We start from the raw sequence: 10,967 nt of genomic DNA on the forward strand, positions 1-10,967 counted from the left end.
GCATAAAACTAATAAGACCAGTTGCTAATGGTGGTAATGTCAGCCGAGGCTTTGACTGGAATGTCATGCCTGAAGGAGGCATGCCTAGGCTAATGCAAGCCCATGAGGGAAAGGCCTAACACCTTGGGTGGTTGTGCGGTCCATGGCAATCTTTCTAGGGAAGAAACAAAGGTTGCTTCCCTGATAAATGGCTAGGAGGAAACTTTAGGCACAATGGAAAGCTTGAAGAATTTGTAAAAAGCATGGGTTTTACAGGCAAGGCCAGATGGCAGGTATGTGGCTCAGCTTCTGTGCCCAGAGGGCAGACTAAAGGTAATCCTGAAGGTTCCTTGTGTAAGTTCCAGCAAAGCAGACTTAAAAGATTTATGCTATCAATGGCTGCTCTTGTTGTGTTTATGCAAATGAACAGGCTAAATTAAAACTGGACTTAATGCAGTCCCTTTAATAACGAGGAGGGTAATCTTAGGTAGAAAAATCATGATTTGAGGAAAATCACAATGATCAGTGGTAGACTATAAACTAGTGCAGCTGTGTCTATAAAGTTTATTTTAATTAAAAGTTTGTTTTCATTCAAAAGTTAAACCAGGTCTGTGACATTATCAATAATGCTTAATTTACAGGCAAGAAGAATATCAAATGCCTTGCAACTGGATATCTTCCCAATAAGACAGTCTTGCAAATTTAAAGACTGGTTTGTGAATTGTGTTGTGTGAATTAACATGTGTGTGTCTTTCTGTTTTCATAGGGCATAAGCCTATGATCTCATTTCCTGAGTGGTTGTCTGTACATACAAGCTGCACTTAAGAAGCCCATCTGCATTGCTGCCTCCTGAGACTCAACAGTTTGGCTGAACTAAGTGGTTGGGTTGGCGAAGTATGGGTTGGTCAATGGGCTTCATTTTAAAACTGGTCTCTCTTTTGCTTAAAATAACTTTCACCAAGGAGCTCCTTCCCGAAACTGCCAGCCTCTCCAGTGCAACCCTCTTCTTCTGACACTGAACCAGCCACAGACCTTAAGTCAGGAACCCCATGTGGCTGCCAGAGTTTATGGCCTAAAAGCTAATGTATCTGACATAAATCCAGTAGGGTGGCTAGGTCTTCACTTAGTGACAACTCCTCCTTCCCTAGAAAATCTAACTTCTCTCAGCTAGATCTCAGAAACACCTCAGAAAAGACCCCAGAATAATCCAGCCAAGGTAAAAGTTTTTAAGGTATTAAACCTCAGACAGACCTTAGAGATAGAGACTGGATACGGGGATGCAAATGCTTGGGTAGAATGGGTCAAATTTACTGTTAAATCTCTGAATAAAAGCAACTGTTATGCTTGTACCACAGGGAGACCCCAGGCACAGGTTGTACCATTTCCACTAGGCTGGGACTCTGACCCCTCGGGAATGGCCTGTATGCTCGCTCTCTACCAGGATGAGAATGCATGGGGAAATGAGACTTGCAGAAGCTTGTCTCTCCTCTTTCCCTCTATAAGGAGTAATGGGACTCAGTCACTCCCTTCATACTCAGTGGGGCCCATGAATTACTCTTCTTGCCTCTCTAGGTGGGAAGCGAATTTGGGTACCCCTGTGGAAGAACTCCTAATATGCACTCATACCAGAAATGCGAGACAGCTTTACAGTGGGGCCGGCAACTATATTCCCCTCCGAATCCCCAGAACAGATGTCTGGTAGTATTGTGGGCAGAGGAGTCTCTGGAAAATCCTGCCTAACAGGTGGAGTGGAACCTGTGCCCTGTTCAATTGGCTATCCCATTTACCCTAGCATTTCCAAAACCGATCCAGACTGCCCCTGTTAGGAAAAAAAAAAGGTCAGTGGCACCTGGTGAATCCTATAATCCTCATATCTATAGTGACACCATTGGAGTCCCCAGAGGAGTTCCAGATGAGTTTGAAGCTAGAAATCAGATAGCAGCAGGGTTTGAGTCAGTGCTCTTCTGTTGATTAGATAAACTATATTTATTATAACCAACAGAGGTTTATCAATTATACTAGGAATACTATAGAAGGAATCGCTCAACAATTAGATGCCACCAGTTGAGTGGCTTGGGAGAACAGGATGGCACTAGATATGATGCTGGCAGAAAAGGGAGGTGTATTGTGTAATGCTCGGGGGCAGTGTTGCACCTTTATCCCTAATAATACAGCCCCTGATGGATCTATCACTAAGGCCCTGCAGGGACTAACTATCTTAGCAAATCGTCGTCGGCAGCCGTCCATCTCGAGAGACGATGGTGTAGCTTCTTAAGAGTCTAGCTGCACCGCCGAGAATGGCTGTGCAGTCCGACTCGGGAGTGACATGGTATCTGTCTCCTCCCGTGTTGAATCGACATCATGCGATGACGCTGAAGCTACAGAGCCTGGGCAGGGTAATATGGAGGGTCTGCTGTTGCCCATGCAGCAGACCCCCCCTCTCTTCGCAGCTGAAGGGTCCAAGGGAAAGACGGAGTCGATACAGCTTGGTTTCAGGTGCGCCGCAGGAGTTGCCGGTGTTGACTACAACGTCAAACCGCCTTAGGGACTCCGGCTCCGGATTTTCTGTCGGGGTTTACTCCCTTAGCCTTTCCCCTGAAGAGGTATGCCGCAAGGCAGCGGAGGTTTTTTGGAGTCAGAGTTTTCCTTCTCTGATGTACCCTGACTGGAAGATCGAACCAGCGACACTTAGCTCGCAGGCCGACGCTCAATCCACTGAGCTAAACCAGCCAGGGCCAATCTTAGCAAATAAACTGGCAGAAAACTCAGGTATTGACAATCCCATAACAGAATGGTTAGAAAATTGGTTTGGCAACTGGAAAGGAATAATCTCATCAGCTCTGGTATCCCTCATAGTGGTAACAGGCGTCCTCACAGCTTTAGGCTGCTGTATTCCATGCATCAGAGGTTTAGTTCAAAGACTAATTGAGACTGCACTAACTAAACAGATGCAGCAACTTTTCATAATCTCCTCCTCCGAGAGACCAAAGGGAATCCTAACCATGAGGAAGAAAGTCAAGAAATCCTCCTTAAATTTGGAGGAATAAATAGAATGGTTTGAGTAGTCAATTTTCCAAGAGACAGGGGGAAATTGTTAGAAACAAGGTCATAGTGACTCCCAAACCAGTAGCAAAGTCATTGGTAACAAAAGGCAAATGTAATTGAAGGGTCTTAAGGGCAAATGTAATTAAAGGATCTCTGAGAAGGGAGTGGATAACATTAGCATATTCACAAATCACAATAGGGGCATTTAGATGAACGTGTTAGATTGTACCTCCGGAGTATCCAGTCATGGAGAAACGGGGAAGGAGGAGAGGGGAGGGGAAACTAGTTGCGTTAGGGTGGGGAAGCTAATCGCTCTCACTTTAGGGTGGCAATTTCAGGGTGGAGAAAATAATCACTTTAGGGTGGCAATTTCAGGGTGGAGAAAATAATCACTTTAGGGTGGCAATTTCAGGGTGGGGAAGCTAAGACTATAAAACCAGGTTCCTTTGTCTAGTTGGCGCGCACATTCTCCTGGCTGTGAGGGTGCGCCCGGCTCTGCAGACTCGTGAATAAAGGCCTCGTTTTACTGCTCAAGTCCTGTGTCCCAGTTTTTATTGTGAGCGTTTCTCACAAGCAAGGGAAGTGCTGGGTCCCGTAGGAGGACGGCTCTGAGCTAAAGTGCTCACAGCCCCCCCAACTCCAGGTTAAAATATTGTAAATAAAGATCTGTTTTCCTCAAACACTAATTGTCGGGTTTTACACCAAGGCAACATGTGAAAAAAAACCTTTTGCTAGGCAACAGCTTGTTTAAAGACCTAGAGAGAGAAAATTACTAGCGAAAACATAAAGAGGAGAAATGTGTAACTACAAAGCTCAAGTGCTCCAAACTGATTGCTGTAGAAAATAAAACCGTGAGGACATCTCTTTCATTGGGCTTATTATCTTAAGTTGGCTTCCTTGTTTGTTGTGGATGGCCAGACAGACTCATTAAAATGGCAGAGTGCTCACCCTGGCTGGGGTGGCTCAGTGGATTGAGCACTGCCCTGCAAACGTAAGGGTCATCAGTTTGAGTCCCAGTCAGGGCACATGCCTCAGTTGCAGGCCAGGTCCCCAGTTGGGGGCATGTGAGAGGGAACCACAGATTGATGTTTCTCTCTGTCTCTGTCTCCCTTCCTCTTGCTCTAAAAATAAATAAATAATATTTTTTTAAATGGCAGAGCGCTCACGGTGTCTGCAGTGACACTCCAGGAGACAGAAGCTTTACATTTCCTGCTGTTCTTGTTTTATAAAAAGGAGGTAATGAAACTCATCTCCCTCAAGCACCTGATGGTGTGTGAATGTATTCTCCCTTTGCTATCAAAGTGACTGTCATGGCTTACTCTCTTTTCTGAGAAAAGCAATTACCTACTGTCTACTGATAAAATCAATTTATAATTACCCATTATCAGTAAGTCCTTGAGGCTGACTGAAATCTGGTGAGAAATCCAAGGAAGACAATGAGCCAAATGTTTCTCAAGATCCAAAGGGCAGAGCCAACCTCTCAGGATGACAAAGTGGGAGGTTACCTCTTAGGTCATTTGAACACACAAGGTAGAACATCCTGCCCCCAACTACCTTCATCATGCTTTGTACTTGAAGTTCTACCACTAGGAATGCATTCCTTTGAATCACCTGCGTCCTCTTTTAGAATGAAAATACCTTCACATCAGCTCTCAACAGGGACAGTGAATTCAAAGTTGGGTCTTTGGGAATAATGTCTAGAAGCACCTGCTTGCACCTCCTTCCCCTGCCCCCCTCACCCCCCACCCTCCCCACACCTTGAGTCAGAGGGTGTGAGTGTATTGCCCAGGAGAGACACAGACCATCTTGCCTTGGATTCTGAGGGGCTCTAGACCTTCCTGGTGAATAAGTCCCACATAATCAGGACCAGGCTGACAATCTACTTTTCAACTGCAAAGAAACCTCAGGCTTTGACTGGGTTTCCTTTTGTAGATGAAAACAGGGTTCTGTGGAAAGAAACATTTCCGTAGATCTGATAATAAATTCCTAACTGGGCAGGTAATGGTGGATAGCCATGCCCAAGACATATAACTTATTTAGTAAAAGGCTTATCTATGCCCTAAGTAAGCCCCATCCACCATTTCTGTGCATCTCTTTTAACACACCTTTGAAAGCCTCTTTTCAGATCCCCTCTCTGAAGCTGACCACCCTGTGGAAAGCACCTAACCTTGGTAACCATCCTGTAATCCGATCCCCACCTTGCTCTTTCCCACTTTCAGGTAATCTTCCTTCATTCCGAATACATAAAAGAAACTGCAAAATGTCATTTCTTGGAAGTATTTTTCTTGGTCTGTTGAAATCTTGCTCCCAGGTGGATCTTCTGTTTGGCTCAAATAAACTCATTAAAATCCTCAATAGTTCTTATGTCAACACTCTGAAGTCACCTCCCTCCTGACCTCTGAACATCAGTTTCCTAGCAGCCACCACGAAGCAAACCAGTGACACATTGACAACTTTTCTTTTGGTTTGGGGCCTTCTGGACCCACAGAGCTGTGCTCTGGCAGTGCTTAGATGCAGAGGGGAGGTTTCCAGGCAGGACCCCTGGGAGACGTTTTCTTCCTCTGATCCTCAGAAGACTGGCTTTTTGTTTTTTCTTTGAAATTATATTGTCATGACAGATTATCTAATCTTTTTCCATGGAGAATGAATTAGTAGCTCTGATTAAAGATCCCAATGTACTAAACAAGAATGCTGCCCTGGCTCGTGGCTCAGTGGATTGAGTGCTGGCCTGTGAACCAAAAGGTCACTGGTTCGGTTCACGGTCAGGGCACATGCCTGGGTTGCAGGCCAGGTCTGTGCAGGCAACACTTCGATGTTTCTCTCCCTCTCTTTCTCCCTTCCTTCCCCTCTCTCTAGAAATAAATTGAAAAAAAAATTTTTTTAAAACCTTTTCCCCTTTGAAAGAAGAACTCACTGTGCCCACGTCCTTTCTTTTAACATATATCCTACAATACCCTAAGCTCCAACACTTAACTAAGGGCCATTCCCATCAGCCCTGGACATGAAGAAGTTTTATACAGAAAACTGTTAATGTATACTGAACCTACAAACTGCATGGGCCTGGGGTAGGGAGTGGAAGACAAGGAAGGAACCAGAAAATTGCAAATGGTCAGCTGTCTACCAAACTCACAGTCAGCCAGTTTCAATGCAGACACACCCATGTACCACTCCTTCAGAGAATCATCTCAGAGATCAATAGCATTAGGAAGCATTAGGACTTTGAGCTCTGAATCAGGGTTTAATTTACTCATCCAACCTGGTTGCAAAAGGCAGTGAGAGTATGCTCTAAAAGGTGATGGGATAAACATATCACTAGCCTTCTAACGGTGGCCCCTAAAATTTCTCAAAATCTTCTGAGTTTCTCTGTCTCTCTCTGTGTCTAACAATGCCTGCCATTTTATTTGACAAATTTAATGAATTGGACATAATATTTTTAATGTAAATTCAACTGCTTCTTGCTGACCATTCCTTCATTTCCTCCCTCCTCTTAGATCCATAGCAAAAAATGTCCCACAAAGATAGTCAAATTAGAAGGAACTTCTCCCTGCTCTTTCCCCAAGAAGACAATGGAAAGCCGAATAACTCAGTTTTCAAGGACTGCCAGGGAAAGTCACTCATGGAGCCACAATGGCTCCTTTGTCAATTCCTCCACACCAACTGTACTCGCTCAACGGGGTGTGATCGTCCCGTGGCAATTCTCTGATCAGTGCAGGCTCTTCTCCTCCATCATGATTATTTCAAATTTCCTTCCACTCCCTCTTGGCTGCTAACTTGCTTCCTAATGCTATCAAACACCCAACCCCATTTAAGTTCAGACCACCTGCTCCTCTTTCCTTCCATTTAACACAGAAGTTGCTGACAGTTCCTTTCTGTCTTTCTATGCTCTGTCCTTGGTCCCAGCATGTTCACAGAACACTCACACTATTTATTGATCTTCCCTTCACTTATCCAGATAATTTGTCCCTCTCAACTGATTCTTTACATCTACATCCATATATCCATTCCCTTACCTGTTTTAAACATATGTTGCAAATATTTCCAAGTTTCTCATTTCCCATTTGACTTTGTTTATAAATTTTTGTGTGTTTGCTTGTTGTGTTTTTAGCTGTGCAAAACTTTCTTCTTTTTAAACAATCACATTTATCAATCTTTTATTGCATCTAGATTTTCAGTTAGAAATATCTTTTCTTACTCTAAGGAAATAAAAGAGCTCTGACTAGTGTGGCTCAGTGGATTTAGTGCCAGCCTGCAAACCAAAAGGCTGCCAGTTCAATTCCCAGTCAGGGAACATGCTTGGGTTGTGGGCCAGGTACCCAGTTAGGGGAGTGTGAGAGGCTACCGATTGATGTTTATCTTGCACATCAATGTTTTTCTCCCTCTCCTCCCTCCCTTCCCCTCTCTCTAAAAATAAAAAATAATAAAAAAATAACAGAATTCACACATGTTTTCATCTTGAACCTGTACAGTTTCATTTTCACATTTATATATCCAATCCTTTTGGAATTTATTTTTTTATATAATGTTAGATATGGATTCAATTTTAGAATTTCCACGTGGCTATTTAGGCATCTCAATACAATTTATTTAAAAGCCTTCCCTGGCAGGTTAGCTCAGTTTGTAAGAGCATCATCCAGATATGCCAAGGTTGAGGGTTTGATCCCTGGTCAGGGCACATACAAGAATCAACCAATGAGTGCATAAATAAGTGCAACAACAAAGCAACCCCCACCTTCCTCTCTCTCTCTCTTTCAAATCAATCAATATCTTCCAGTCAAGATGGCAGTGTAGGTAAATACAGCTCACCTTCTTGCACAACCACATCAAAATTACAACTAAACTAGAACAACCATCATTCAGGACTGTCAGAAACCAAGGTGAACGGAAGTCCTATAGCTATAGAATTAAAGAAGAAACCACATTGAGACTGCTAGGAGGAGTGGAGACATGGAACAGGCTGCTCCTATACCCATGTGTGGCAGATAAAAATCGGGATATCTCAGGAGTAAGGGGTCCCAGCCCCACACCAGGCCCCCAATCCTGGGTTCTAGTGCCAGGAAGATAAGTCTCCATAACTTCTGACTGTAAAAACCAGAATGGATTGAGGCTGTGGAAGACAGAAACTGATGGAGTCTCAGGCAGTTCCTCTTAAAAAGCTCATGCACAGACTTACTTGGACTCACTCACTCTGAGCTCCAGCATGAAGACAGTGGATTGAGACTCACAGAGACATATGAAGAGGAACTGAGTTATCCAGCATCAGGGTGAGACTGTGGGGTGCAGCTTTCTCCCAGACAGAAGTGCCGGAAGAGACCATTGTTCCTTTTCTGAGCCCTTCCCCAACAGAGCCACAGAGCCAGGAGTTGGGTGACATATCTGAGATTCCATGAAACTGGCTCGCACTGTTTGACCCATCCAAGTGATTTCCTGAGGCCTTGCCCAACCCAACTTCCCAGCCCACCCTAGCTGTTTCTAGTGGCTTTTCCATACAAATGGCATGTGTTGGCCCATGCTTTAGATTTTCCTAAATTCTCTCAAACAAGCAACATCTGGCCTCAGCAAGCCCCATACCTTTCACCAAGTTGCCCCAGGCCTGGCACTAGCAGCAGCCAGCCTTGGGTCAGAACTTGGCCTTGCATAGCACCTCCAAGCCCAGCACAAGTAGTATGCATCTGCAGATCATTTTGTAGGTATGCTGTGTGACCTTGGACAGAACAGAGTTGATGGCTGACTGTGGACGTGCCAACATCAATCAAGGCTTAAATACAATAGAAGGGTATACACAGCCTGGAGTGGGCGGCTTGGTTGACTATGGAGGCTTTACCACTGGACCCTAGAGGACACCTACTATGTCTGGCCACTCTAGCAAGCATGGGATATGTAGTAGCTCTACCTAATACATAAAAACAAATACAGGGAGACTGCCAAAATGAGAAGACAAAAAAACATGGCCCAAATAAAAGAACAGATCAAAACTCCAGAAAAAGAACTAAACAAAATGGAGACAAGCAATCTATCAGATGCAGAGTTCAAAACACTGGTTATAAGGATGCTCAAGAAACTTAGTGAGGACCTCAACAACATAAAAAAACCCCAGCCAGAAATGAAGGATACACTGATTGAAATAAAAAACAATTTACAGGGAATCAACAGCAGGGTGGATGAAGCTGAGAATCAAATCAGTGATTTGGAATGTAACAAAGCAAAAAATAACCAATTAGAACAGCAAAAAGAACAAATAATTTTAAAAAATGAGGATAGTGTTAGAAACCTCTGGGACAGCTTCAGGTCTATCAACATTCACATCAAGGGGGTGCCAGCAGGAGAAGAGAGAGAGCAAGAAATGGGAAACCTGTTTGAAACAATAATGAGAGAAAACTTCCCTAACTTGGTGAAGGAAATAGACATACAAGTCCAGGAAGCAGAGAGAATCCCAAACATGATGAACCCAAAGTTGTCCCCATCAAAACACATCATAATTAAAATGCCAAAGGTAAAAGACAAAGAGAGGATTTTAAAAGCATCAAGAGAAAAGCAGTTCGTTACCTACAAGTAGGCTCCCATAAAATTGGCAAGAAATATTCAAAGTGCTGAAAAGCAGGACCTACAACCAGGGTTATTTTACCCAGCAAAACTATCATTTAGAATGGAAGGGCAGATAAAGTTCTTCCCAGACAAGGTAAAGCTAAAGGAGCTCATCATCACCAAATCAGTAATATATGAAATGTTAAAGGGTCTTCTTTAAGAAAAGAATAAGAAGATTAAAAATGTCAATAATAAAATGGCAATAAATACATATCTATCAAGAACTGAATCTAAAAAAAAAAAATAAACAAACAAGCAGAACAGAAACAGAATCATAGATACAGAAAATGTTTTACTGGTTGCCAGATGGCAGGGGTGGTTGGGGGATGGGTGAAAAGGGTGAAGGAATTAAAAAGTATAAAATGGTAGTTACAGAATACTCATGGGGATGTAAAGTGCAGCATAAGAAATAGAGTAGGCAAAGAACATATATGCATGACCCATGGATATGTACAACAGTGTGAGGATTACCTGAGGGAGTGGGAATGGGAGCTTGGTAGAGGGGTGCAAAAGAGAAAAAACTGGGACAACTGTAATAGCATAAATAATAAAATATAATTAAATAAAGTACAACCAATCAATAAAATAAAATAATCAACCAATTAATGCATAAATAAATGGAACAACTAATCTCTCTCTTTCTCTGTTCCTCTCTTTATCTAAAATAAATTTTAAAAACACCCTGGTAGGGTAGCTCACTTGATTAGAATATCATCCCCAGTATGCCAAGATTGTGAGTTTGATCCCCCTAGTCAGGGCACATACAAGAAGCAACCAATGAATGCATAAATAACTGGAACAACACGTTGATGTCTCTCTGTCTTTGTCTCCCTCTCTCCCTTCCCATCTCTCTCTAAAATCAATCAACTAATAACAAATGTTTTAAATCTTAGACTCAGAGATTTGAGGTGCCACCTTTGTTATATTCTAAATTTCCATGTGTGTTTGAGTGTATTTATGGATTTCCTGTTTGCTCTCTCTATTTGTGTCTGCCATTAAAAAACGAAAAACAAAAACTTTTCATCAGACTCTTACATGTTTCTCTAGCATTTGCTCTAGCTCCCTCCTCTTCTACACAAACTTTTCAAAAAAGTTTTCCATACTCTGCTTCCATTTTCTTACCATTTATTCCTCAATATCCTGCAGTCTGGCTTTCACCCTGATTATTCCACCATAACATTTGAGCTCTGGTCATCACCATGGCACTAAATTCCATGGACAGTTTTCAGGCCTCATCTATGTCTTCCCTCAGCCGCTTTTAACATGATTGAACACTTTTTTTTTTTTTTTTAAATTTTGAAATGCTCTTCTGATTGGCTTTCCGGTTTCTACCATGTCCTGATTTTTTTTTCTTCTTCCTT

Source organism: Furipterus horrens, unplaced genomic scaffold (genome assembly GCF_987537825.1).
Source record: "Furipterus horrens unplaced genomic scaffold, mFurHor1.1.pri manual_scaffold_8, whole genome shotgun sequence".
NCBI lineage: Eukaryota > Metazoa > Chordata > Mammalia > Chiroptera > Furipteridae > Furipterus > Furipterus horrens.